At 40.9% G+C, this 13,441-nt stretch overlaps 1 protein-coding gene across 1 annotated transcript in view; it reads right to left on the reverse strand.

The window, feature by feature from the left end:
- Positions 1–10,744, reverse strand: part of LOC135491734 (adenosylhomocysteinase-like 1) — a 79,341-nt gene extending 68,597 nt beyond the window's left edge. The window contains exons 1-2 of the mRNA XM_064777826.1: positions 10,672–10,744; positions 589–679 (exon numbers count right to left, since the gene is read on the reverse strand). The gene's annotated coding sequence lies outside the window, so the exon portion shown is untranslated. The remainder of the gene's footprint in view (positions 1–588; positions 680–10,671) is intronic.
- Positions 10,745–13,441: the final 2,697 nt, after the last annotated feature.

The raw sequence follows: 13,441 nt of genomic DNA on the forward strand, positions 1-13,441 counted from the left end.
GGGTGTGCTACCATCTGGCTATCTAAAAAGAAACTACTGGTACATAAGTATCTAAGGAAAACTGCTGTGGGAGCTTGGTCTCCACAAACAATTTTAAAACATTTTCCGTTTAGCAGTTTAGTGCAGAGGACACTGACTCAGTAACCACTGTGATCAATGTGATTATGATTGTGGTCCTGAATTGGCAAATTCTACTCAATTTGACCTCTGCAATCAAAGGACCTTTTTATTAAGGACAGCATGTGTCAGCCCCAAAGGTGTCCCTAAAGAAATGGCAACAGTCAGAAATGCTCAGGTTGTAGCACTCATTGAGTAGCCCATCTGAGTTCCATAGAAAGATTCCACACTGGAGTGTGACTTTACTTACCATACCGAACTTTATATAAGACAAAAAAACACAAATTAAATTTTCATTTTATTTTGTTTTATTCTATGAATATATGAACAAGTAAATTTCAGCAGTACCAAATACATTATAGGTTCATCTTGATGGTTCTAGCATTAGATAATATTGATGAAAATTAAGAAAAGGAAGTGATTGCAAAGAGGGCTGCAATATTAATGGGGTGGACAGAAGATCAGACTTACTTGAGCTGTAGCTGTCTGTTGACGACTGTGAGATAGTGCGGGCACGGAGGCGGCTTTTCTTCTGAGGGGCCAGACTGGTGAACTTGATCTCCTTCAAAAAGAGAATGTCACATTCAATGATTAGTATAAATACATAGTTGCTGTATGAAATATTCCACTTGGAGGCTTGGCAGCATGGAAATTGCAGATTCCAGACAGCGCACCATAGACAAATGTTCTTTATCGTATCAATGCATACAGCTATGGCACTTCACAGCAGTCTAAAACAAAAAGAAACAAACCTGCAGTGAACATGTTGGCCTAAAACATTGACGAACAAGAGGCCCAAGGGCCTGGCGCTCAGCTGAAATGGATAGGTGAAGGCAAGGGCCAAGTGTGTGTCGGTAACGTTATTATGAGGCAACGTGAAGCTATAACGTCTAGCACGCAGAAGTGCTGATGCGAAAGACCTTCTTGCTATATCAGTGCATGCTGAAGTACTGAGTTGACGTCACCCTGGTATTATGACGTAAAGTCATTTCTATTGCCGTTGCAGTAGTGGGGTGTGTGATGACGTCAAGGAGTTGTGTGGTGACGTCAAAGAGTGGAGTCCTTGTCTTCATGCAGCGTAGGTGGAACTAATAACATGCACATGGACACAAGGTACATAATTATTACAGTGTATTTTGTGAGGTGGGGCCTGGTGCTTTACAATGGTCAAATGAACCGACTGTTGTCTGGACATTGATGAAGTGGATGCAGCCAAATGTTTGGGACGGTCTTTTTTGTATGTGAAGAAAAGAAGATAAAGAGTTGGTTAACAAAATGAACTTTATTGGTGCGGCAGATATTTGATGCCTTTCGGCAGATATTTGAAGCGCCTTGCGGCAGATATTTGTTGCCTTGCAGCAGATATTTGATAACGCTCTCCGGGAATGGAAAGCAGTAAAACGAGTAAGCACACCTCACTCTGAATGTGGGAACAGCAAGTGCTTGACTTGAAATGTGCCAACGACTCCTCTTGCAATAACCAACAACAGTTAATCTGTAAAAAAAGAGAAGAGAAATTAACACTGACTGAATAAAAAAGGGTGTCATAGACGGGGAAATGTACACCACCGGATACAGTCTGTGCTTGATCAGGCATCGGTCAGATGATATCCTGAACAAGGCATCTATGGAAGCAAATCCAGAAAGAGACTTTACCTTCGAAGGGCACACTTATTACTCAGTGAAAAGTCAGTCCTGTGGGCTGTTTTCCAATTCAAAATAAAAGTGTAACCTCTTTAAATTAGTCTCACAGACTGAACCATAACACTCAACAGCCAACCGTGCCCACATGATGTGAGCCGAGAGCTGCATGGGCTTAAAGATGAGCGAGTGGTGTACTACATTTTGAAAATTGTCTATCGTCTACGACATGTGACAGAACAGGATCTAGTGGACTTAATGATGAGGTACTATCAAATAAGGTGTCCATCAAATGAATCATGAGGGCCTGTTTGTTGAGTTATACTCTAAGCCTGTCCTATAGGGCTAGGCTATGGTTTTTGTCTTTTTTACAGCTACAGTACAGCCATGCACAGCGCAGTGTACAGACAGTACAGGATTGCAAACCAAAAACATGAGCATTGCTGCGTAACAAAACTGCAGTGGAATTCATACTACGATGTCATAATGTGACTTTCAAAATAATTGTAAACAAACGTAGCCTAAATGGCGAAATTTGTTGCAAAATTGCCAACCACAACAACTCAGGGACCGTAGCCAAAATGGCCGACGGCGAATTCTCCGGTCGCTAGCGCAGTCCATAAACAAGCATCAATTTCACCAACTTTGGGCGCAAGCTTGGTCATCAAAGTTACAGAACTGTTAGAAATACATCCAAACAACATATATATACAGTTAAAAGTGCATAAAAATCCCGTTTCAACCTCCGGCCGCTACCTTTTTTTCTCCGCCAGACGCCGGGCCCTACCGGTCGTTATTTAGTGCGACCGCCATCAGAGTGTTTATCACGATCTTTCGCCGTTTTAATAGCGCGTTTTAGGCAGATTAATCAATTATTACATGCATGCATTATATATCACCGAAATGATAATTGCGTAGGCTATTTGAAACTAAGTTCAGATATTATTTTTGATCTTTGAATTGAATTTAGGCGAGTGATTTTTGACACCCGGTCGACATATCAGGACTTGCAAAATTCACGCGAGATCGCTTGCATCATCGGCACGTTTGAAAACCGAATTTCACAAATTCCACAAATATTTATCACATACCATATGTATCACCACAAAGGTAACTCTCTAGACTATTTGAAACCAAGTTCAGATACTTATTTTCACAAAAATTCGAAGCTATGCAAGCGATTTTTCAGTGGTAGAGATCGACGGAAACAAATTTCTCGCTCTAAAATGACATGAGACGAGCACCAACTTTCGCTAATTTGTGCACAAAATTTCCGCAATATTATAAAAAAACTATCGATAAATCTGAATTATATAGACTCTTTTCAGTACCTAAACAAATTTCAGGTACATGGTCATGTTGATTAAAAGAGTATCAACCGATTGAACATGAGAAAGTTCACTCATCTTCATTGAAGCAGCGACTACCGCCATTTTTAAATGGTGGCATCTCTTCTATCGATCGGCCAATCAGCGGCACTGCTTGCAAAAAGTTGAGCCACCGCCAAATTTGAAATCGCCAAAATTCAGTCAATGTGCCTGCAGCGCCAACTGGCGGTTAAAACCATATTAATTCCATTAAAAGTAAAAAATGAAAAAATATTAAAAAATATTCAGCCACATTTGAAAACAATATTTGCTCTGTGGACCGAGGTAAAAAGGGAAAGAAATCTACACGCGAAATGACCTCATTCTCTTAATACAGGTCGGATCGCGCTGATTTTTCGTTTTTTGAGTTCACCTTGGGCAACTTCTAATTTAGCACTGTCAACGAAGTGGCTAGGCCTTCCCAATCAGAAATGTCCAATTTTGTCCACAGATGGGTCCCTAGATGGATGGATTGCAGGACGGACACCATTTGAACAGCTATTCTACTAGCTCCGCTGACTTTGTCAGCTGAGCTAAAAAGGGTTATTTGCCGAGGTCACAAGAGAGTCTGAAAAACTTTCACCCAGTTGAGTGACAATAATGCCAACCTGAGCTCAGTGAATGCTGGAGCCATAATGGAATCCAGGGCTGGCTTACTACGCCTGCATCATACAAGGCAACATGAGACAAAAATGACAGTTAATAGGTTTATGTTTACTTCTATTCCTTCCAGGGAAGGTTAAACATAATACTTTTCTTACACAAGACAAACACAACAGATCATACAACTATAAGTGCAGGTATAAGTCTATTTTATCAGTGATGACAAAGAGCCAGTACCACATCCCCTTCTGCAAGTCACATTAACTATCTCCATGGCATCACAGGCGGTAACCAATGGTTGCACAAGTTTTCACCAGAGGGCGAAAGCAGCATATCAATAGTTGCGTACACAAGACCGTCTTCTTTTCTTTTCTATTTCACCTGCAACTTATTCCTATGGTGCACCAAAAGCTTCAATATCTATACTGTGCAAATTTGTCTTGCAATAATATCAAATGGGGTTGATTTTATTGCATGTAGCTGCAACACGCAATTTTGCCTGCAAATTAGTGATCTTTCTTTAAATCGCATCAATGAATATTGAACGTCACAGTAATAACAATCATCCTGTGTCACGCAACCTATAACCGTTTTTTTATGATAGTCATAGCAGACTTTGTTTTAGAGTCTGATCCAAACCATAAGGGGTGAACATCTCGCCATGACAGCAATAGCAGCACGATCCCCTAGTAGGCTGACAATATGATAGCCTGAACCTCCATTTGGTCACAACTTTCCATTTCCTTTTAAAATGAACACGAATTCAGATGTCATTTTGAGACTGATATATTCAAAGACATGGACAGGCATACAGTATTCATGTTATGTCATTCCTAATTACCAGGACCATTGTGCTTGGTGTCACTGCTGGGTATTATGGTTTTGCCAAGTAATGTAAGTGAAAAGATGAATTTTTGCGCAGTTTCCAGTCATCTCATGCTGCAGTGCTCTCGCTATGAAAGTCGTACCTGTCGTGATAGATAGAAATGCAATTTTGAACCCTGGTTTTCTGGGTTGAATAGCTAGCAATGGAACAGATAAACCGTATTATACTATAGGTGGGTGGGCTTGAGTAACATTAGCTAGCTAGCCCAGCATACTCTAGAAGTGACCTTGCTCCGATTTATTTCACCATAATTCCTACTGTTTATACCCTATTGGTGCTGTCTGACACCCTCACACATAATTATTTCATTATCATATAAACTTATAAAAAATTATTAATTCTGCAATAGGTTTGATAATGAAAAATGACGTTCTACCAATATTCACAGGCTGAGAGAAATGTATTGCTCTTATCACCAAGTTCTATCGCACAACCAATGAACTACTCCACCAGCTGTTACAAAATTAGGACCTATCCCACGTCGTAATCGATATCGATGGTCAATTTATGGCATTCAAGGCAGAACATTAAAAGGCAGACAACCGATGGAATCAAATGATACAGGGAAACCTCTGTTGGCAGGACACCTTTGTTATAGTAGGCAAAGTGATTTTAAGCCCCAAGATGTGTCGTTGCTGTATTATTTGACCTGTTTTCATGGAACCTACCTGTAAAGAACTGCATTTGCAATATTTATACCTCCTGACTAGTACATTCAACCTCATTCCTAAATCAGGACACTCCCTTCTGACAAGCCATCATGTCTCGGTTTACCTCAAGTACTCATGTACTCTATACAACAAGGAGTGGTGATTAAATTGGAAATCTTCCTCGGTGGCAGACTTTTTGAGAAAATTTATTACGAGTTTCTCTTTGTCCAAACGTGCTACCAGTGAGTGACTGTACAGGGTGAATCGTAACTGTACGGAGTAACCAACCGTTTTACGTCTTTTCTTGGTCTTTAATCTCTGCGAAGTGCATTGTCTTGTTGATGAGAGAACAAGGCTTTGATAAACCATTTTTGTATTGCTGCTAGTTACAATTTGCAAAGGGGCTAGTTTATAGCTTTCTAAGAAGAGTCTCTAAATATGCATAGCTTTTGAGACTGAACCTTCTTCATTTTCTCCACTGCCTCAGCCTATTAAGGTGATGAAGCCATTACAGATTCACATTTTATGTGTTATAGTAATGTTATTATCAAATCAAGTCAATTGAGGTGAAGGCCATTGGAAACTTACTGAAGAGACATGTCTGTTTAGAATGTTTTTTTGTTAAAAATTGGTTAGTAGGTTTCTAGGACACGGTCTCCTCAGACCAGGAGGTGGTGTATAGGCAAGATCTATGCACTAGATCAATCATGACTCACCTTATGATACAAGGAAAATTTTCAAAAAATCTCCAACTTTTTATGGAATACCAATGTACCTTGATTTTTTAAATGTCTCTATTTTATTCTCAGTCTCACGCCAGACGACTAGTAATGGCTCTAGGAACCATTCTGGCCATTGTCACCCAAGCATGTCCAGCAGTGTTTAAATTAAAGCATAGTTCTAGTTGGTTATGACTTTCATCTTCAGGTTGATACCTGTCACATCTCTCCCCACAGCAGTAGGCCTACTCTTTGATTGCCAAGGTCAAATTGTATAGAATTGACCTATTTGCAACCAAAATCACTGCCTCTAAAAGAGATAATACAGAAAGTGTCCTGCTGAAGGACATGTTGGCTAAATGAGGTTCCACTTTACATGTACATCTACCTACAGTGTAGAAATTTGTTGCTATTGGATGTATTGTAACTACAGTAGTTCTTTCAGTCACTATTCAGTCTATTGATCCATATCGAACATGAGCCCGATTTGGAATGTAACATGTTTTCTCTTGAGAATGAGAATGTCATGCATGTCATATTAGCACGACCCAAAGATAGATCTGATGTTTAAGATTAAGAACATGATCTTGACACCAGAGAAGAAGTCAACAACTCTGGGGTGACTTGGCCCTGACCTGACATTTGTTTGGTTTGTAAAGTAGTTCTACTGAGATCTTACCAGAATCACCTTGTTAAAATAAATGCATAAATGAGGTGATTCAAACGTTAGAGCATCAACTTGGAGACAAGATAGATGAAATTGGTCCCCTGAACCCTAACGATACACACTGAAGTAGACCAGTGTTCTCCACAAGGCCATTAGTCAACCTTGGCAGCTTACCACCCTACCTTGGAAGAGCCACCCTACCTTGCTCTAGAACTTTGTAGAGGGTTCCTATAGGGCCACCCTACCTCAAATTGCTGGCCACCCTACCTTGTGCTGCACACTGGTAAAACGTCATGCAAATCAAGGGTATCACCCTACCTTGAGAAAACCCTCTGGAGAACACTGGTAGACATGAGGCTGAGGCCGTTTTTTTCGTTAGGATCCGAGTTGAACATAAGTCCCTCAAGCAGAAATCAAAATGCAAAATCAACCGGGTTGACAGGTGGTGACCGTGGGTTACATGATGCCGGTTTTCGACATATGGGACACCTTAACCGTCCAATTTTACATACACAGTTTCTTACTCAGTGGATCTAAACCCTTCCTTCTGAAGACATAGTCATTTTTCAAAGATGAACAAATGAAAAACAAACTATTTGACTGCAGCAAAAATTTATTTCTCCACAAATGATATGTTCGGTAATAAATTGCAGACATTTGAGCACTGTAGTTCTGGAAAGAAATTAGCCAATTGATTCATGACGTCCCCACAAAATTTTTTAAATTGCTGAAATCAAAAAAACTATTAAACTGGCGTCTACTGTACTTAAAAATGCAATAGGAAAAGCAACAATAATTTGGAAAAGTGACACTGTGGAATGTTCATAGTTTTATCTTCAGTGTTTTTTACTCATCAGTAACAAGCTCGGCCCAAGAAATCTCACCTCCGTACAGCCTGGCAATGGTACTTCGTAGAGTAAAGGCTGCTTATTCCTGGCATGTCCGAACTGGTTGCTTAGAAGGTACCCTGCATTACTAAATCAGGATCCATTTGGCTACATTGTAACATCAAAGGATTTCCCCCCAAAGGATATCAAGTAGCCACCATAGCTCTATAACGAGTTTACCTGGCGATAGTTCCAAGATACGAAGGCATGACCAAATATTCACAGGTGTAACCAAGGATAACCTAACAAAAGCAATGTCATGGAGATGGGTTTTTTATTCGCTTTCTATATACCTTTTTCCATTCAATTCCATGTTCACTCACAATGTTGTACAACACCACTTTCATCCCAAGCACAGTCTGATGTTGCAAATTTTGACACCAATCCCCCCCCCCCCCCCCCCCGTCGTTTGTGCATTCCAATGAAAACTGTCCTATTCCAAGAACATTTTGGAGTGTGATGAGCGCTTTTGAACATTGTATGCAGTGGGAAAGGCGCTATATAAAAGTTAATTTCATTCATTCATTCATTCATTCATTCATTCATTCATTCATTCATTCATTCATTCATTCAATGTGAGGATTTCATTTCACCCCCTCTGTTCATCCTATCGTTCCAAATTTCCATCCTCCCCCCATTCTATAATCATATCATGCCATCTCCCACTGAATGACTGGACCAAATTATCCCGAAAGGCCTACAGTAGTCTCTTTCTTGCTAAAGATATTTTCCACCCAAATAGCTGCACTGACGCAGCCTGACAAGTAAGACAACCAGAGTCACCAGAACAATTAGGCAGCATCTATGAATAGCTTCGTTGACCAAGATTATTGGGTATCATAGTATCAAAGGTCAGTGATTACTTCATCTGATTGATCTCGTAGTCGTAGGCGGATACCATCCGAGTACCCATGGTTGTGAGTTATGAAGCCAGCTGCACGACACTTCATAATTGTCCCCAAGGAATGCAGCAGTTCTGTGGAAATCAAAATCTTACCATGGCCAGAAAAAAACTTACCGTGGGCAGATACTAACCTGCATGTCTGCATATCTGCAGAACAACAACAAAACAACATAATTTTCTCCATGGCATTTTGGAGTTTACCAGGGCATTCTGGAGAAATATGCATTTTTATCACCAATTTGAATTTGTGTTGCGATTCATGATTAGTACTTGAATTATCAAGCATGATGATCAGATGACGTGGTGTCCTGTTTTACTCGATAAACAGACTCTATCTGTTTTATTCAGTATAAATGCAATGCAAGACGAGATGGCAAACTCAAGAAAGTGTGTGTTCCACGCACATCAAGTATAGTTCAGACCTGATATGCATGTAATTTGTAATCAATTCAAACAGGAACTGCAAAGATATGCATATCATTAAATCATGATTCCACTTCCAGTCAATCTAGCACTGCATTTTAGTACTTACCAGGTCAAAAAGACCACCACCACTTCGAATATTTCTGAGATGCAATGTCGCACTGCGAGTGTGACAAATAGAAAAAATCTGACGCGAAATATGATTTATGAAAACATTACTCCTAAAACTGATGATTATCTCAATAACAGCCACTAGTATATAAATGAAGTGTAATCAATCTTTCATTAATCAATGCCCTTATCCGACAAATTGATTTAACACAGTCTGCACTGTGACAAATTGAGACGATTTATGATAACAAAATATGATTTATGAAACGTTTTTGAAACTAAGTAACTATGGACCTTCTGTTGTGCACACAGACTCACAACTGTGGAGCAAACAGCAACCTATCAAAGGTTCATCAGCCTGGGCAGTGAACATTTTTACACAACAGAACAAAATTTGAACATAACAAGGAACAGAACGAGGAAATAATTTTTCCAAGTTTTAGCAAGCAATTATGAAATTGGAAACTCAACAGGCTGAAGAAAAAGAAGAGAGTGAAATTACAGTCATCATGATTTTATTGGCACACTTCTATTACATGTCATTGATGCATGTCGAGTAAAATACATTGCCATCAGCCAATTACCACCCTCCATTCCAGGATAGGATGGTATGCTCTGATGACTGTACATTTTGCAGGCAGGCTGAGGCCAGAATAAGAAGAAAAAGTATACAATTCCAGTATAGATCAATGTCACACTTCTTCAGTTAGCCAAGATAAGATAACTGCCCTGTCAAAGCTATGAAATCAGAGAGCAAATAATAAATCGACTAAACAATCAACCAAGGTGATGTATTTACCAATCAATAGGTTACTCACCAAGTACTGGCACATTTCTTCATTAAAATTACACCACTAAATACATCTTGTAATTGTCCTAGTCTAAGGTAATCAATGAAATCAGATGGCCAATTATCAATCAACTAAGCAATCAACCAAGGTTGTTGTGTTATTATGAAGTTATTTATCAATCAACAAGTTACTTACAATCATATCCATAGACACTCTTCTCCATTTAACTTTCAATACTGCTTATGCCGCCGATGAGAATCAAGCAATTTTTTTATGTGGCCTTATCATTAACTGATTATTTAACAAATGAAACATTAGACAATTATTGATTAACCAAGGTGAACCATTGGTATTTTTTGGCTTTTTTAAGTACGATGAGAAACATATTCAAACAATTTACTTTAAGTTTATATCCTACTACTAGATGCACTAAACTACAAAGGAAATTTTGTAAATTAGTGAAATGACAAATGCCTCAGATGACAGAGATAGGGGTATGGACATGATCTGATGGATGCCAGCCCATGGAGTCGATGGACATGCATCAGTCGATGCTGATGGGGGGAGGGGGGGGGGCATGGATGGTCATGCACACACTGACAGAGGTGGTGATGTTTGTCATCCCATGACAGGACAGACCCTAGCTCGAAACACAGGCAATGCAAACCATGAACAGGGTGACATCCTGAATCACTTGAATCTTGCATGCTTGTGTCCATTTTTGTACACACTGTAGGCCTACATTTTTCCACAGGAAGCATAGCCAATACACACAAAACGACACACGACATACACCACCATCCAAAACAAGTGCAAATTTCGTGACAACACCATGACATCATGCGGGAGATTTTGGGCCACATTAAAAAGGGTGACAGGGACATTAAAAGCGGGTTTTCATTTACCCTAGCCGCTCCATCAGTCGAGTGCTGTGAGCCTCCAGATGCATAGCGAGAACGTGGAGATACAACCGCTTCCGCCATCTTGGCACAAATCAGCAATCCACCAATCAAATCAGAGAATCAATGAAATGAGGTCAGTAGGTGCAGCGACTGAGCGACCACGTGTTGTGTTGATCTACTTGTATCTGAAGTAAAGTCGACCCTATAGTAGGGTAACTAATTATTACCAGACTAATTCCTGAGATATCAGAAGATTGTGCAACGCGTCGCGTTTACCGCACAACCTTAGCGTAACCACACTAGTTACTCTAAGGTACAACTAACAAGTGTGATGCGACTACTGTCAAATCGACCAGGAGCTGTGATACTGATAGCGCTCGGTGACTGTGTCCCCAATGTCGCGTAGTCATTCTGAGCTGTCGGAGTTAATCGGTCCGTTACCTCTCCTCATACGGAGTCTGGGTCGTCGGAATAGATCCAAGGCTTGAGGGTTAAGAAGCCACTAGTGCACAGGTTCATGTCTTAGACCTATATCAGGAGCGCGTTCACACAAATTGCGCGCAGGGAACAAAACGGTTCTTTTGCCGAGGCCGAGTCAGTTCATGTAAAATAATGTAAGACCGATCCGGAGCCATCGTTCAGTACAAACTTTGCCCAGACAACTGAACAGTTGATGCGGCTTCTGTCATTTCTATCGAGAGAGGATACTATCAGGCCACTACACATATTGCGCCCCAACTCAACAGTCATGCTACTGCTGATACAGATCGTCCACATGTTCAGACAACACTCTTGTAACGTACTAGGTTGCGACGCGCGACTTGACGGCAATGACTTACGCTGGAGAAGAAGTCTGGCAGCAAAGAACATGAAATCAGATTCTTTCAAATAAAGGGTGTTCCCCTAATACACCATCGCCCAGAGCTAGCACTGAAGCTTGTCTTCAGGATGGATTGGTCCCCAAGTCCACCATCCATCGCCCAGAGCAAGCACTAATCTGTCTCCACGATAGGTCCCCCCCCCCCCCCCCCCAATAAACCATCACCCCGAGCTAGCACTGATCCGTCCTCTGTAAAGGGCTCTCGGACTTTGGCCTATATATCATTCCTATTTGCCTGGTCACATTATAGGTTCAGGATGTTTCAAAACATGAACGGTTGAGGATTGCTCCGAAGTAATCTTTGCTATCGAGCTCGTTCATTGGTCTCCTTTGACATGGATTATCAGGTGTGGATCTGCTCGTGCTGCCCTTGGCTCTGGGTGTAACAGCATTAGTTATCTCGCCAGGTCTGGTTGTGACAGTATCTGCAACCTCAGGTCTGGTTGTAGCAGCATCTGCAATATCATCAGGTCTGGTTGTGGCAGCATCTCCTGTCTATCATATCAGGTCTGGTTGTGACAGCATCTGCTGTATTATCAGGTCTGGTTGTACCAGCATGTCATAGTATGGTTGTTGCAGTGCTGGCTCTTCAGGTCTGGTATTCTGATTTCATGCAATACCTTTATGAAAATGATCAGGTATTCACCATGTGAAAATGAGACAACTTTTTCCGAAGGGTGGAGACAAGGTCTACCCTGTAGAAACCTGGTGCACTACGTTGGGAGAGTACACATCTAGATCCGACAGAGTATGCATAGTGAAGGGGCATGGCACATCCAGCAAATACTTGGTACCGTGCTCTCCCCTTCAAAGCTCGCCATGTCGCCGGAGAGTGCACGGTACCAAGTCTTTGCTGGATGTGCCCCTTCACTATGCGTAATCTGTCGGATCTAGATGTGTACTCTCCCAACGTAGTGCACCATGTTTCTACAGGGTGGACCTTGTCTCCACCCTTCAGAAAAAGTTGTCTCATTTTCACATGGTGAATACCTAATCAATTTTGATAAAGGGATTACATGAAATCAGAACACCAGACCTGAAGACACAGCAGATACTGCAACAACCATACTATGACATGCTGGTACAACCAGACCTGATAATACAGCAGATGCTGTCACAACCAGGCCTGATAGACATGAGATGCGGGCACAACCAGACCTGACGAGATTGCAGATGCTGCCACAACCAGATCTGATGAGATTGCAGACACTGTCACAACCAGACGTGGCGAGATAACAAATGCTGTTACACCCAGAGCCAAGGGCATATATATACCATTATATATTACATATAAACCTTATATCATATACTGTAGGTGGATTACTGAAGGCTTTGTTCACACCAGGTCAGGACATAGGCACAACCATGGCAACACAAACAGAAACAAAGACAAAAACGCTCATATTCTGCGGACAATACTGAAAATGAAACTTTGTTTACTAGCAAAAACACAAAGTACATGTATTATTACAATGTAAATGGGTTGCCCCATGGATAAGGTAAGAGTAAAGTGTCGCTATATACGCTATATTGTGATGTTCGTTATGAACATATCCACTATTTATAGTATGCTTGAATTCATTGGTGGTGGTCACAATCTATGCTCGAAATAACATTGGTGTTTGCGACCAAGTTCCACTGCAGCACTCGTCAGAATGCCCAAGTTGATGAAATGTCCCAATCTTTCCCTTGGCCAACAAGAAACTGGGCAGCAGCAAGCACCACAGCCGAGCCCAAAAAAGTATGACGAAAATGAATAAATGCTGTAAAAAGTTAAAAGTTAAAGTTTAGCATTTATAGTCTAATATCAACTAAGATATAGGTTATCATCCGACTTTCAGTTTAACCCCGGTTCGTCCTGAAACCTTTCAGTTGACCACAGATGAGCTGCTC

The sequence above is a fragment of the Lineus longissimus genome, chromosome 7 (genome assembly GCF_910592395.1).
Source record: "Lineus longissimus chromosome 7, tnLinLong1.2, whole genome shotgun sequence".
NCBI classification, from domain to species: Eukaryota; Metazoa; Nemertea; class Pilidiophora; order Heteronemertea; family Lineidae; genus Lineus; species Lineus longissimus.